The sequence below is a fragment of the Pezoporus flaviventris genome, unplaced genomic scaffold, assembly GCF_033815535.1.
Source record: "Pezoporus flaviventris isolate CSIRO_AGI_PZ_B2104156 unplaced genomic scaffold, CSIRO_AGI_Pfla_v1 ptg000066l, whole genome shotgun sequence".
Lineage (NCBI taxonomy): Eukaryota > Metazoa > Chordata > Aves > Psittaciformes > Psittacidae > Pezoporus > Pezoporus flaviventris.
This window is the reverse complement of record NW_026892614.1, coordinates 13,210,327-13,224,821: the sequence shown is the minus strand read 5'-3', so window position 1 is coordinate 13,224,821 and position 14,495 is coordinate 13,210,327. Positions and strand designations below refer to the sequence as shown.

Here is a 14,495-nt window from a genome sequence, read left to right as displayed (position 1 = left end):
CACCTTGAAATTAAGGGTTAATGCTTGCTTAAGCATTTGGTCTATGAGATGACATAAGTAGCGTGAGGCACAAGCCCCATCATTGTATGGGAGAGAAAAGTGACACACATGGGAGCACATCAGTCAATGGTGCCAGTACTGAGGGGCAATGCATTGGCACCAGCCAAGCAACACCCCATCTCCTCCACTTGAAAAGGCACTTGTATTAAACAAGAGTCATCAGGGTCTTTGTTAAGGAAAGCAGGTTTCCCAGCAAGGCTCTCAGAGGGGACCAGGATGCTGAGCCAAGGCAGGTGTTGAGTCAGGGAGCCTGAAGGCAGTGAGGAGTCAGGATGCTCTGTAGCCGGCCATTCGAAACACTTGGGAAAGATCTTTTTCTGTTTATCAAACAGCTCACAAAGAAGCTTAGCCATTGCCTCTACAGAGATTTGACACCAGCATCACTGTGACTGTAATTACGAATAGGGAAGAAGTGAGCAGTGTAGCAGGTTTGAATGAATAGTGCCCTTACGAAAGTGCATTCGAATCAGTGTTCAAACCGTAGCCCCTGCTTCATTTAAGCAGGAGCTGGTGGTTCATTTCCTCCCTCAGCAAGTAACTTTCTTCTTGCCAAGGTCTAAGCCGAAGCACCTTCACTGTCCAGCTAGAACAAGTCAGGAGCACAGGGACAGCCTGTCCTGGTCGCTCGGCAGCTCCTCATTGTGCCATGATGCCTTCTTGGCACACCGCCTTCCTCCCAGCAGGGTCACCCTGCTCCTGCAGGTACTGAAACAAAGCTGTGCAAAGGCAGAGGCAGACTTTGAGTTCCAAAAACTGGCGTTATCCCATGATTGCTTTTCCTGACATTTGCTCAGGCCAGCTCATCTGGCCACTTTCGTTCTGGTGAATGCGTTTTCTGTTTAAAGCAACTTGGTACTTTCTCTGGCATGGAGGATTTGGCCCTCCCCCTCTGCTCAATGAATTTCCACATTGATTTATTCTGGTGTGACTCCCCTATGGCTGGAGTGGTCCCACTGCCTCTGGACCTCCTTCCTGACCACTGCTGCATCTGCACAGCATGGAATACCAAAGCTGAGTCTGCTGCCTTTGGAGAGTTTGGAGCCTGGAACCTCATGAGATCTCTTAGCAAATTTATGCTTAAAATACCTCTGGTCTAAGAAGGTGTTAGGCCCTCTCAGAAATTCTCTCTCTCCCATCTGTTTTTTCATGTAAAAAATGGAGGTGCCAAAATCTGCTGAGAGGACTGTAGAAGAGAGGCCAGGAAAGATGCCTGCAGTTGTCCCCCAGGCTCCAGCACAGACAGCGTTTCACAGATGTGAAGTCATGATTACGGCCATAAACATTTTAAGACACACCTGCCAAGTAGTGCTGGAGTTTTCTAGTGAGAACAAACCCTGTATAAATGTCAAGGGGGAAAAAATCAGGAAGATCCTAATTTTGTGGGTGGATCCAGTGAATTTGCTTTCTCTGTGATGAACACAGACTGTCACCTTCACCATCTCCTGTAAGCTCACTAACATTTAGCTATGCAGAGCATGAATTACAGGAATATAAGAAAGCATGTTTCTGTCGCACCCATGCTCTACAATTCTTTTTTCATTCTCTCCCTATCACACAAACGAGAGTTAAAACATGCATGCACAGATTTCCACATTCTTATTTCTCCACCTTTAGGTCCCATTATGTCCCCCACACGCCCTTACCAAACACAGCCTTGCTCTTTGAGTTATGCCAGATTTGTCTTACCCTCTAGGACATACACACACATTCTTCTCATTCATTCCTACAATGAGCAAGAGCAACAAGGGAGCTAGCAGCAGGCTATGGAATGGCTCTTATCTGCTCAGAGTGCGGGCAATCGCATCCCAACAAGGCTCCCACATGCCCACCTCACATCTCCAGCCCAGTGCAGATCCCCCCTCTAACACTCTTATCCTGGTGCTTCATTTCCCCAGAGCTGTACACTTGGTTATGGGAGTGCTCGGGTTCCAAGACCTAGGTCTGTAAGCAGGCAGATATCCACCACTAACAACTCAGGCCCTAGCAAAGCTCCCCTTGCCTTAATCTGATGGAGAGTGGGTCCTTCTCTGCACATAATCCCTGATAGCTCAGTCCACTTGTGTTTTTAATCACAGTTGAGTAACCACCAAGCCGGGGGTGGCTGGAGGGAATAGGACTCCTTAATCTTCCTGGGCTTTGGTTTGCTTATCCATGAAATAGGGACGAGTCCCTCCTGGGTATATTTTCCTGGAGCCCTTCCCCTGGCTGAGCTCACACTGTGCTGAGGGCCGGCACAGGGCTTGGCGTGGAGGGGAGACCATCTGTGGGGATTTAAGTGTCACCAAGGCCTTCTGCCAGCTAAAAGCCTTTCATTATAACCTCAGCAAAAAAAGCCCTGAGATGCTTTAACCACATCTGAAGTGGTTTACAACCTGCTGGGCAGAGAAATGGGAAAACATAATGCAGCAGCGACAGTGCTAACACTGTAATTATAAAGGCAGGTGAGTATGGCTACATCAGTTATGGGAATAAGAGGAAAACATATTACCTCCCTAACCTACTCTTCCTAGTGTTAATGTAGCTATACAGGCAACTATATCTTGCTGCTGATACAGCTTATCCCCATTGAGGAATGGGTCTGGCCCTTACCAATCAAAACTTTAACGTACTGTAGAAGGGGATAAAGTTCCTGTAGTGCACATAAAAAATATCCTAGATAAACAGTCCAGGTTATTTATGCCTCAGGCAAAAGCAAACCCATTTGTGGGATTGCTTTTGCTGAAGGACCTGGGTGCACTTGGTGGGTAATGTGGGAGGATGGGGAATTCCGGTGTGTACCTCAAGGGGATATGATTCTGGGTGAGAATAGCCAATGAATTAAATTGATGATGGAACCAGAACTGACTCCAGCATGCAACCATCCACCAGCACACACCACGTTTCTTGCCTTAAAAAGCTCTTGTGTCAGATGAAGGCCAAAGTCATGGACTAAATGAACTCAATGGGCTTTTACAGGGATAGTCTATAGACTAAAAGAACTATACCTGCGTGTGTATATATCAAAAGACAGGAAAGGTGGTGGTGTATTAGAAGTGTGGAACCTGTCATCACATAAATGACATGGAATAAGGTGTGGATACTGTCTTGGGTTTAGCTGTGATAGAGTTAGTTTATTCTTAGTAGCTGGTACAGTGCTGTGTTTTGTATTTAATATGAGAATAATGCTGATAACACACTGATGTTTTAGTTGTTGCTAAATACCCTCAGCCAAGGACTTTCCAGTTTCTCATGCTCTTCCAGTGAAGAGAGGAACAAGAAGCCAAGAGGAAGCAGAGACAGAGCAGCTGACCTGAACTAGCCAAAGGGATATTCCATAACCATGACACAGAATGTTATGCTTAGTATATAAACCGGGGGAAATCAGCCAGGAGCTACCAATCACTGCTCAGAGACAGGCTGGACCCTGGTCAGGGGTGGTAAGCAATTGTGTTGTGCATTACTCTGTTTCTTGTGCTTTGTTCCTCTCTCTCTTTTTCCTATTATTATTATTGTTGTTGCTGCTATTGTAATTATATTTTCCTTCATTTCCATTATTAAATTCTTATTATCTCAACCTGTGAGTTTTATCTGTTTTCCAATTCTTCTCCCCTTCCCACCAGGCAGAGAGAAGACACTGCCGAGAGTGAGTGAGGGCTGCACAGTACTTAGTTGCCAGCTGGGATTAAACCACAACACTGGGAGAGCCAAGCAAGCCCTTTTCACCATAGACAAGCCCTCAAGCTGCTGCCTTTCACCTTGTAATGGTGAATAGCTTTAACATATATCATCTCCCTTCCTCCTGTGTGAGGCCATGCTGTGGAGAGGGGAATGGGAAAGAAGGGGGCTGCGAACCTAACCTGAGGTTAAAGTATTTCCCTTTTGCAGCTGAGGGTTAGGGTTTTTCACCCTTTTACTGTGCCCAGGTCAGCTCCCAGTGTTCCTGTCTTCAAGGGGTACCCTTGCTCAAAGGCAGGCAGCTCCCACAGTGGTCCTGCTCTGACAAGGAAGCAATGTCTAGACACAGATTAGACAAACAGCTAAAGCACAAGACCAGAAACTGAAAAGCCAAAAGAAAAAAAAAGCTCCGCAGCTCTGTTTGCCAGCGATTCCTATGAGATTTGGGGCGAGGAAGGGAACTTCTTTAGGTCTTTGTCTTCCTCACCTGTCTGGTATGGGATAATATTTCCCTTTCTGGCAAGGCTGCAGTCAGAGTTAATTAGCATTTGAAAAGTGCTTTGAAATGGAAGATGCATTTAGAAAACTGAAGTATTATTACTGGAATTGAGTGAGTGGCTTGTGGGGTAGGGAAGGGTTTCACTTCTTTTTCCCTGTGGGTGCAATAGCATGAAGAATACTGGGATTTCTTCAGATTTATTAGTTATTCAATCATCTAGTAAGTATCAGGTATCTAAACCAGAACTCAGTTTGGATATTTATTCCATAAGATACTGGGCTGCAGGTACATGAAATCCAAGCGACTTTGTCCAGACAAATAAATCACATGACACTGGGGCTCTTCCCTTACTGGCACCGTCTCCTGGCTGAAATGCCCTGAGGATGGGCATTTAAAGTCTGTTTTCCATGACTCCTCTCACAGGCTTTTGAAACGTCCTCTAGGTTTGCCAGTAAGACAAGCTCTTGCAAGAGTCTCCAGCAAGCAAAGCAAGGGCCCTGAAACAAATACATGTGAAAAAAAGACCAAAATTAATGTGCTTTGTTTGCTCAGGCCATAATTTTGCAGGATGTTTTAAAGTATTCATTTGTAAGTCCCATGATTAATCCTACTGAAGCAAGTGGAACTGTTTCTGGGCAGAATCAGGCAGACACTTAAATACCCTGCTGAATACAGCTTCCAATTATTATTTCATCAGCCCACATGCTCTTGTGCTGTATTTAAAGACTTCCTGTGTATTGTTTCACTGTCTTCCCCTGTACACTCCAATGCCAATTGCTGAGCCTAGGTTGGAAACACACCTCCTTCGTTATCCATGAAACACGCGTTAGCCTATAAAAAATGTGTTTTCCATTCCAAGAAACCTCCAGTAAATTAAAAATAAAAAAGGATATAAAGTTTTGGGGCACGTTTTCTAAGCCGTGTGGGTTGCAGGGGTGGCAGTTCTTAGCTCTGTATCTTTCATTAACTTCAGTTGAAATTGCCTGCCTACCCACGCAGCTGTGGCACCAGGCTCTGAAAATCCACTCTAAAAGAAGTCCCTTTTGGAAACAGAGTCAACAAGTTCCTGTGTAGACACAGGGGCTGGGATTGACGTAGAGCTCATGCATCCTAAGCCTAGCTCTTTTTGACTCCATGGAGCAGAGCGGTGACACCCCAAGCGACCCCTGCACGTACTCAAGGCAGCTCATCCCTGGCTCGGTGAATGTCATTTATTGAGGCTTGGGGCAAGGCCCCCACCATAACCAGACATGGGTGAAGTCCCATAATTTGCAGCCACCAGCTGCAGCCTGCACCCTGCAGCTGTGTGGTGCCACACAGGGGTCAGGAGGAAGATGGTGTCAGAGCTCTGAACTGGTTAGTGTGGTGGTGTGCAGAGTCACTACCCCAGATTCTGATCCCTGATGTATTGATTGCAAAGGGACTTTCAAAGGAGTGCCCAGAGGTATGGGCCATAGCTGTGCCATAGCAACCTGTGGTAACTGCCTGCAGTCATGGTTTATATCATAGCACAAGTAGATGGGAGGCTCCTTAGCTGCCTGAGCTACTTGCCCCATCAGCAAGTGGGTGCCTGTGGGCATTCACCACAGAATAATGCGCAACATGGCACATCCAACTCAGGACATTCATATTCTCAGTTCCTAGGTCTCTGTCTGTCTTCATCTCCTTTCTCCGTTCATCCCCTTCTGAAGGATTTCCATGGAGTTAGCACAGCTGTCTGCTGAACTCTATCTAGGGCTGTGGCAGGAGAGCCACTGATGGTCCTGTGTGAGCAGGGGCAAACACCATCCCAGTCTATGTCACAGCAATGAGGTCTATAGGGCAAAGTGATGTTAACTGCTGAGAATGGGGTGGGAGATGCCCAGGCTGGTGGTGGCCAACTCCTGCACTTCCCCTACTGTGGGAAGGCTTCTCTATCAGCCCAGATCTGCTTGGAGCAGCTAGCACAGAACAGGGATGCCACATGGTTCTCATCACATGTATCATCAATGAAACCCCTCTTTTTTATTTTGCTTTCAGCCACCTGATGTTAGACCTAAGCCCCTGTGAAATGTCCTCTGCCAGAGCCTCTGCTTCCCCTAACGATGCCACAGTGCTGAGCTGGACAGAAAACAACGTGAACACCAAAGAAAGGCTGTATGAATGGCTGTATCTGAAGGAGACCCATCCTTGCTCAACCCAGCCTTTTGTCTTGGGGACACACGCCTCCTACTTCAGCCTCAGAGGCAAAAGTGGTTTAAACTACCTTTTAAAACTCATTTTAAAGTTTAAACTCATTGCTCCTCTGTTCCTGACTCACATTTTGGGTTGTACATGCCGGGGTGTGTTTTCTTCCCTTATGAAGCTTGCTCCTGCGAGCAGCGGCAGGAGTGCAAGCCTGTGTTATTCACGGGAGACCCAGCTGCTTGCTGTTAATGTTTAATGACAGCTCTGCAAGCTGGAGATATTCTCAGACTCTGTTTCAGCTGGTCAGGTTTCATACAAACTGTTTTCAGCAAACACTGACTCTACAGAGCATTATGAAGCTATTTAAGTAACACTGGACCAGATTCAGAGGCGACTACAGAAAACTTGGTGTCAATTAGCACTTCCAAAAGCTTTTCTACATCTAGACTTAGTATTTTTCATATATGCAAAAGTCACCATCTCCAGTTGTGGCATTTGTGCATTAACAAATGTGTATGGAGCAGTCTGCAGCAAGGGGTCCATGCCAAATGGGACATGGACGCCTCCCTGTCTCTGCCTGAGAGGTTACTATTCTGTCAGCAGTCCTGCACACGGAGTGGTGTCAGATGGTTTCCTAGAGTAAATTAATGCAGCTCCATTACGTTAGGCCAACTGATATCAGCAGAGAATTCAGACAGCTAATTTTTAACCTTCTCCAATTTCCCTTTGGCTCAGGAAACCATTTCCTGCCCCAGTCCCTCTGACAGGCCCCTGGTTCTTCTCCAAGCATCTATCCAGTGAAGAGGCAAAGCTAGATGTGAAGTGTAGGAAGCTCAGAGCTTAAATTCATGCAAATAGGATCTAAGGGACTCTAATAATTCTAAACTGGTATTATTTATATGCCCAGCCTTCCAGGAGAAACAGTAGGCCAGATCAGCTCAGCTAGGAATTTGAACCCTTAGACCACAATCTGCCTTCATTTAAATCTCAACTGTCTATAGAGCTATTACAGCTCAGGAGGAATGTGATGCTTTGACTCTCCACTCCTGCTTTGACCAAGGACTGATCTGAGGTGCACATATTTCCTCTGGATATTGTTGGCAACTCACATCCAAGAAAGACAAATGTAACAGAGGGCAACTGCGTGGAAATTTCAAAGCACAGAATGTGGCCATGGGTGCCTTGATGTTCTGGGAAGACCTTGAGAGACCTTGAAAAGTTTATTGCTGTGACTTTGCGTACAAAGATTTAGGGAACTCTTTGTGAAGAAGGTGAGCTTGTACACATGTACAAAGGTTTAGGAAAATCTGTGTGTACACGGCGGTGGGTCCACTGCAAGGGAAAGCTGGGTTTGCAGTTGTGAATGCTGGCATTGTGAGGGAGCCAGGACAATGCCTTTTGGGTGCAAGAACAAAGAGGTCCAAAGGCTGTCTGAGCCAGGAAGACAAGTTTAAACCCTTTCTTCCTTTCTATTTTCTCTCCTCAAAACCCTTAGGGCTATTAAATGTCTCCTGAGGCGTATTCCATCCCTAACTGGGAAGGGGCTGAACAGTGACAATCTGAATGTCACTAGAGGAATGGCAGTGACAAACCTCATCCTGGCAGGCTGTCTGTAACCACAAGTAGTCCTGCGAGTACCCACATTGCTCAGAGAGCCAGAGCTTTCACTGTGCTCCTCATTATCACTAACAGGGACAGCATGGTCCTGCCCATATCCTCCACAGAGCTCCTTACAGTGAAGGGAACAGAGAGGTCTTCTGCACATGTAGAATGGCATGTGCTCAGCTGCCAGATGCTCACATGTGCAAAACCACACTGCACTATTACAAGAGCAAGCTTGTTCTGCTTTCTTTAGGGCATGCCGGAAGCACACAAGATGGCCTCATCCCTGCTCTTTATAGAGAGCAGGTAGCAAGTGGTGAAGGAGGATTTTCTTCTACCTGGAGTTGAATCCTTCAAAGCCAGGTGTTGTTTGGATACAGAGTTCATAGGTTCAAACCTGTGCCTGGTGCTGATTGTATGTCACAGTGAGGAAGAGGGGAGCAAGCACGATAGAGAAAGCAGGAGGTGGCTGGGGTGGGAGTGGGAGGCTGCCACCATGGGACAGCTTCTGCAGATGATGGCTTTAAGACCAAGTGAAGGTGCCAGTCTCTGCTGAGGACACAGAGGATGTGCCCAGAGTGTGCTAACACTCCCAGTCTTCTTTTTCATTTCCTCAACCCTTGCCTAAAAGCATCCCTTTCACAGGAACAAGCAGCTATCTCTTAAACTAGGGCTGTTGTCAGTGGCCACTGCAAGTAACCATAATAATCTGTAAGGCAACGTGCAGCTCTGATGTGCAAATGGGATTTAGGGAAGCCTCGCTAACGGGATAACACAGACAGCGTTTAAGCTGAGTTTCAAACTGATCGTAACATTTCACTTGACAAATGTCTGGGTTTGAACAAAAGTTCAAAAGCCTTCAGGGCTTTAAGCAGAGAATGTCCGTCTCCTGCAGAATAAACCCTTAATATTTTAGGCTTTCACATAAGAAGAGGAAAAAATCTTTAAGCAGAGAAGCTGCCAAAAAGAATATCTGATTTCATTGCTTTCATCGTACACCACTGCATACCATTTATTTTCTCTCAGAAGCCAGGGGCACAACTTCTCTAAATATTTACCTACTATCTTTCTAAGCGCATGTCTGCAGTGCAGTCACCACACTGATTTGTGTTGTAGATATACCCACCTTACTTTTGATCTAATACATCTAATACATCCAGGCTCTAATAGCAGGCTAATAAACCCAAGGTCTAATAGTTACAGTGTGAGGTCAGGGTAGCCTGCAACATCTGCTAGGAATATCTTAGAGCCATTGCCCGGTGCCGAGCCAGCCACCCTAAAGCTGCTCTGCACTATACCGCAGGTCTTGCAGTGAAACAGGACAAGCAGGCTTTACTGGGAGTAGAAGTTTTGACTACAGGAAGTCCTTCAGCCTCACAGCTCATTAATGCCTTTCTGAACTGGAGCCACATCTGCTCGGCCTCTCTCTGCCTCCACGTTTGCCTTCCAGGCAACCCAGACAGGGCTGTACTGTCTCCATCCCTGGAGGCTTTCAAACCCCAGCTGGATCAAGCCCTTAGCAAACTGGCCTGACCTCAAGGCTGGCTTGGCTTTGAGCAGGAGTTGTCCTTCCCAACCAGAATTATTCCATAATCCCATGGTCCTAGCCCAGAGATGCTCTTCGTGACCTCTTGAAGGAGGGCTCTGTCCATCTCTGTCCTAGCAGCAACTACAAGGCTTTGTACTCTGAGCATTTTCTACCTCAGTATCAGGAACTAAAGGTGTTACTATATCAAAGACATTGTTTATTCCTCTCCTCACTTTTCCATTGGCATGCAGTATTTATCTCACTATCCTAGAAAAGAAACTAAAGCATGCCCAGCTGTCATAAAATGGCTCTCATTGAGGAAGTAAAACAAGTCAAAGTTAATGGATCACTGTAAGGCTCACAAGGACTGTCTAGTTCGATCAGTACTGTGGGCAGTCTTTGCCATATCTTAACTGAAATAGAATAGAGATTCCTGTACAAAAGGACACCCCATTATGACTGCATTGTAGTGCACACTCACCCCCAGAACTGCTGATTACCTCAGCAATCTTCCTGCTGTCCTGGACAAGCAACATTTTTAATGTTTCTTTCATTTTTATTTTTTTTTGACCCTTATATCTTCCTTAAGATGTATCTATCTTGCTCTGCATGATGCTATGTAGGTAGTCTGAAAGCCTATCTTCCAGTATATGCAGCACAACCTGCAAGCCAAGTAGAGGATGACAGCTTGGAAGCTATAGCTCTGTTCCCAATATTGATATTGCCTTGCTTTGTGTGAGATGGCTTAAAACAGTTCCACATTCCGCTTCCCTCTGTATAAGGTGGAAATAAGTAGCAACACACAGTGGTGTGAGGATGTGCATATCTGTTTGTCCTTAGCTGGAAGGTGCAAGAGAAGAGCAAAGCACTCTATGCATTATAATGGCCCCATCACCTCCTCTTCCCTCGAGACAACAGATCCAGGACTACTGAACTTCCTGCCTAGTTGTGCTTCCTCCATCCCCTGCAGCACTCTGGCTGTGCTCTGCTGTATTTTTTCCACTTCAGCTGCCTCCTTTCTTCAGCTCCCAGAGCTGTGCACCTCCTCCAAAGGCAGCCCCAGCCAGCCATTACTCTGGGCCATCTTCTTCCCCTGACCCACACACAGGACTCCTGCTAGCTTTTCTCTTTTCTTTGGTAGGCACTCTTTCAGAAACTTGGGGGAATAGTTAGCACTTAGCAGCCTAAATGTCCTGGCCTTTCTGCCTTTGGGAGCTCCACAGCAGGTATCCACAGCCGCCACTCTCTGAAGTGCCGAGCACTTAGAGCTCAACTACCAATGCCTCACTTCCCAAAGGGAAGATGGAGATGAAAACTTCCATGAGCCTTTAGCTAATGCAGGGGAAGTATTTCAGGAGCCTTAGGAGCCCCATTTGCAGTCGTTTCCATGAAATTTAAGAACCTATTCACTTACCCTTTGTAAAATGGGGCTTGGGTACTCTTGGGAAATTTGTCTCCAGTCTCTTCCCAGACTTTGCAGTAGATTTGTCTGAAATGTCTTTACATGTGAGTGACATCTACACGTGAGCCAGACACCCTGGGCTCAGTTAACAGAGATAAACGGTCATTTACAGGAAACAATTCATCTTCTCCTATGGTAGATAGCTAAAATAGCCCACAGCAATCACAAAACTATTACTTTCCTCCATAAACAATAAATTTAAGCTGGAAAAGCAGCTCAGCCCTCAACATGTTGGAGGATTCAGTTGCCTAGTGCTTCGTGAGCTGCCATACCTTACCTTAGATATTCACATGGGCAGGCAGGTACATACATATACATAGAGAGCCTGCAGCAGACAAATGCCTTTCCAACATGTCACCTGGACACCAGGAAAAGGATCCTGTATTCACTGCCCTGTTACCAAGAAGATGAAGGTTGTTACTTTCAGGGCAGGGGATACGATTTCCCTCCATTGCACCCCCCTCATTTATATCCTATATATTAACATAAATGGTCCATGTTGGAATAGCTGAAAAACAATAATATGGCCCACAGTGCTACACAGCAAAGCAATTACTATAAAATGATACTTGATTTTATTAAAGACAAAATAAATCAACTGGGTTTCATGGCATCGTGGCAACTGCCAGAGCAACACATGGGGGTATGGTTCTGCAGATAACTACCCCAACCAGGAAATGTATGCAAGATGTCACATTACCAGTGTTACATCACCAGGAAAAAATCTCAATGGCTGATCATCGCCAAGGGGGATGTCAGTATTCCCAGCTTCTGTGCCTTATAGGAGTTAACTCTTTCCTAGGTGATGCACACTGCTAGATTTTTCCAGTATTTCTTCTACCTTGTTTGCCTAAAATGAATCTTTGCTCTCTTACTTTCCATTTTTGTCTTTCACACAAGCTATAAATGGTGTGACTTTGCAGTGACAGCCATCTATCACACCCACTGTGTGACTGAGGACTTTTTCTCCCCCACCTCACTAGCAGCTTTCTCCTGGATGTTCACCACACAGCCATTCCCCGGAAGGCAATAAATGTTATCTGCTCAAGGCACCCCCAGCAGCCTCCCTGTTGCCTGGAGAACAGCCCTTTGTCTTACATGAAGAAGTATTCCTTGACATCACCAAAATGACCCATCCTGCAGTAATACCCAAGGCAGTGTGAACATATGTTTGTTTTCCCTGAAATGCTTCTGGGAGATGCAATGATCAAATGGGTTTTTTACGAACTCAGAGATCACACACTATTGGTAGTTGCTGCTGACGTTATGGAATCAAAGCCGCAGGAATTGACAACCTCCATACTCCCATGCCCTGGCAGGGCAGACACTTCCCAGTGATGAATTTCCCCCTCGACCAGAGGAGATGGAAGTGGCAGTGCCTTTCCCCAAGTTTCCACAGACTCCAGGCAATCTCCAGTCCCATAAAAACGTCCTTTCTAAGCCAGGGGAACAATGGATAAAATATGTTTCTGTCTCCTCCTTGATGCTTTGTACATAGAGACGCTGTTCACAGCCCTCAGCAGGTGCCAAAGCATCTGAGCTGTTCTTCATGCTGTATTGCTGTAGTGCCTGGAAACCAGAGTCCAAACAGTTCCTGCTATTAATGCAGGCTCCATCCTGCTGAAAGTTCATCCTTATGACCTGGGCCAGGGTCAAACTGGGCAGAAGGAAGTTTCCTGTGAGACAGAAGTGCCTGTGATCTCTTCCTTGCCACCGGCATTTGTTCTTAGTTGTTACATCCCTCTTGTTCTCTCAGTCAGGTAGGACCTTGTGCTATTTAACTGCTTTTTTTTTGTCCTGATACAGAACTATGTTGCTGCATCTCTCGGTCTCTCCAGGGTCTCCAACCTGTATATTGCATGGGCAGCATAATCCACCTCCCCATTTACACACACTACTGAGTCTTTCTTCATGTTATCTTAAACATGTGGTCTATGCCCAGAAACCTCCCACTTCCCAGTTACCCAGTTTGGCACTGGCATGTTTTTTGCCCTTGTATTCACACCAAGAGGCCCAGTAAACCCGTATTTACTTCTTCTAGAGGTCTTCCTCACTTTTGTCTTCTTCTTCCTATCCCTTCCTGCACAACAGCTCCTGAAGACACCCTCTCCCTATCACCTTGCTTTTTTGTCTTAAATGTTCAAATACTATTTCTATCCTAGTCCTCACGTGCCTCCCTCCTCTCAGCTCCTCAGATGTTACCTCCTTCCAAGCTGTGCCATGCTGCAGTCACTGAGCAAAGTGTGGGGGAATTGATTTTCTTCCTTCCCTCTTCACAGCCACAGAGGCCAGAGCTCACAGAGACCAGACACCAGAGTTCCAGACACCTCCTGGACACTGAAGGCCATCAGTCCTGACCCAGGGGACAGATCCTTTCAGCATCTCGGTATCCAGGACCCCCTGCAACACTTGGTTCCTTTCCTTTCCCTCTCTTTTTTCCCCTCCCTTTCCCTTTCCTTTCATCCTTCCTTCTTCCTTTCTTATTCCCTTCTTTTTCTCAAATTCAGCTCCTTTATTCTCTGTTAATGCTGTGCAAGCTCTACCTCTCCAAACAAGAGACTTACTTTCCTCCAGAGTAACTAAAGCCCCCCCCCAGCACAAAGTACATAGTGCACTGTCCCTGAATGTCTCAATATGAAGCTTTGAGCTCCCATTGTTTGCAGTTCACAGAGTTCACCTGCATTTTAGTCTCCTCATCTATTAAAGAAAACAAAGTGGAGACGAGAGAGAAGGAGAAATATGGCTGTAAAAGCAGCAGTCAGAGAGATGTTCCTGGTACCAGTTGTGGTCCAATCAATCAGTCTCAAACAGCCCACTGGAGAATAACTGCCCAACTTACCCAAATTTATTTTCTTTAATAAAAGAATCCTCTCGTGATCCTGCAGTTATTGCTGACACAAAGCAAGGCCTGCTTGAGCCCAATATCTGCTCCCTTGCCCCTTGCTGCTTGCAGAGCAATAGAGCCATCGTCCCCTTGTTTTCTGCAGACAGCAGCTTTTAATCACTGCTGGCCATTTCTGCCTGTGAGGGCCAGGAGAGACTTCCCTGCACAGGTCACTCACTTGTGACATGTGCATTCACCTGTGCATGCTCAGGGAGACTTCTGTTTTCTCCTTGCTTGGTAAAATAAAGGTCAAAATGCCTGGGGACATCTGCTTATTGTTTGAGTGCTTGGCTCTGCAAGGGCTGTGAGCACTATTCAGGTGATGCAGGAACTGCGTAATCACACAGATACCCAGCTGTAAAGACGAAAGTGCTGTAAAACCTCCATGCTTGTGCTCTAGCCGAGTGGCATTGCTAGCCAGGAGACTGGTGTGCTGCAGGCAGCCAGACATTGAGATTAAACAAAGGAAAATGGAAATGTCAGGATTATAGAGCTGGTTTGTATTGTGGGCAGAGTCTGTGCAATGCATTTACTGCAAACTGTGATTCTTCTTTGGGGGTGTTCAAAACGCTTTTGAGAAATGTGGAAGTACGGTTTTGGGGAATCCTGCAAGAGGAATCCTGCTCAGCCCTCCAGGTTC

At 46.2% G+C, this 14,495-nt stretch overlaps 1 long non-coding RNA gene across 1 annotated transcript in view; it reads left to right on the top strand.

The window, feature by feature from the left end:
- Window positions 1-231: 231 nt before the first annotated feature.
- The window catches only part of LOC133278475 (uncharacterized), a 168,317-nt gene continuing 154,053 nt past the window's right edge, over window positions 232-14,495 (top strand). The window contains exon 1 of the long non-coding RNA XR_009746568.1: window positions 232-244. This is a non-coding gene — a long non-coding RNA (uncharacterized LOC133278475). The remainder of the gene's footprint in view (window positions 245-14,495) is intronic.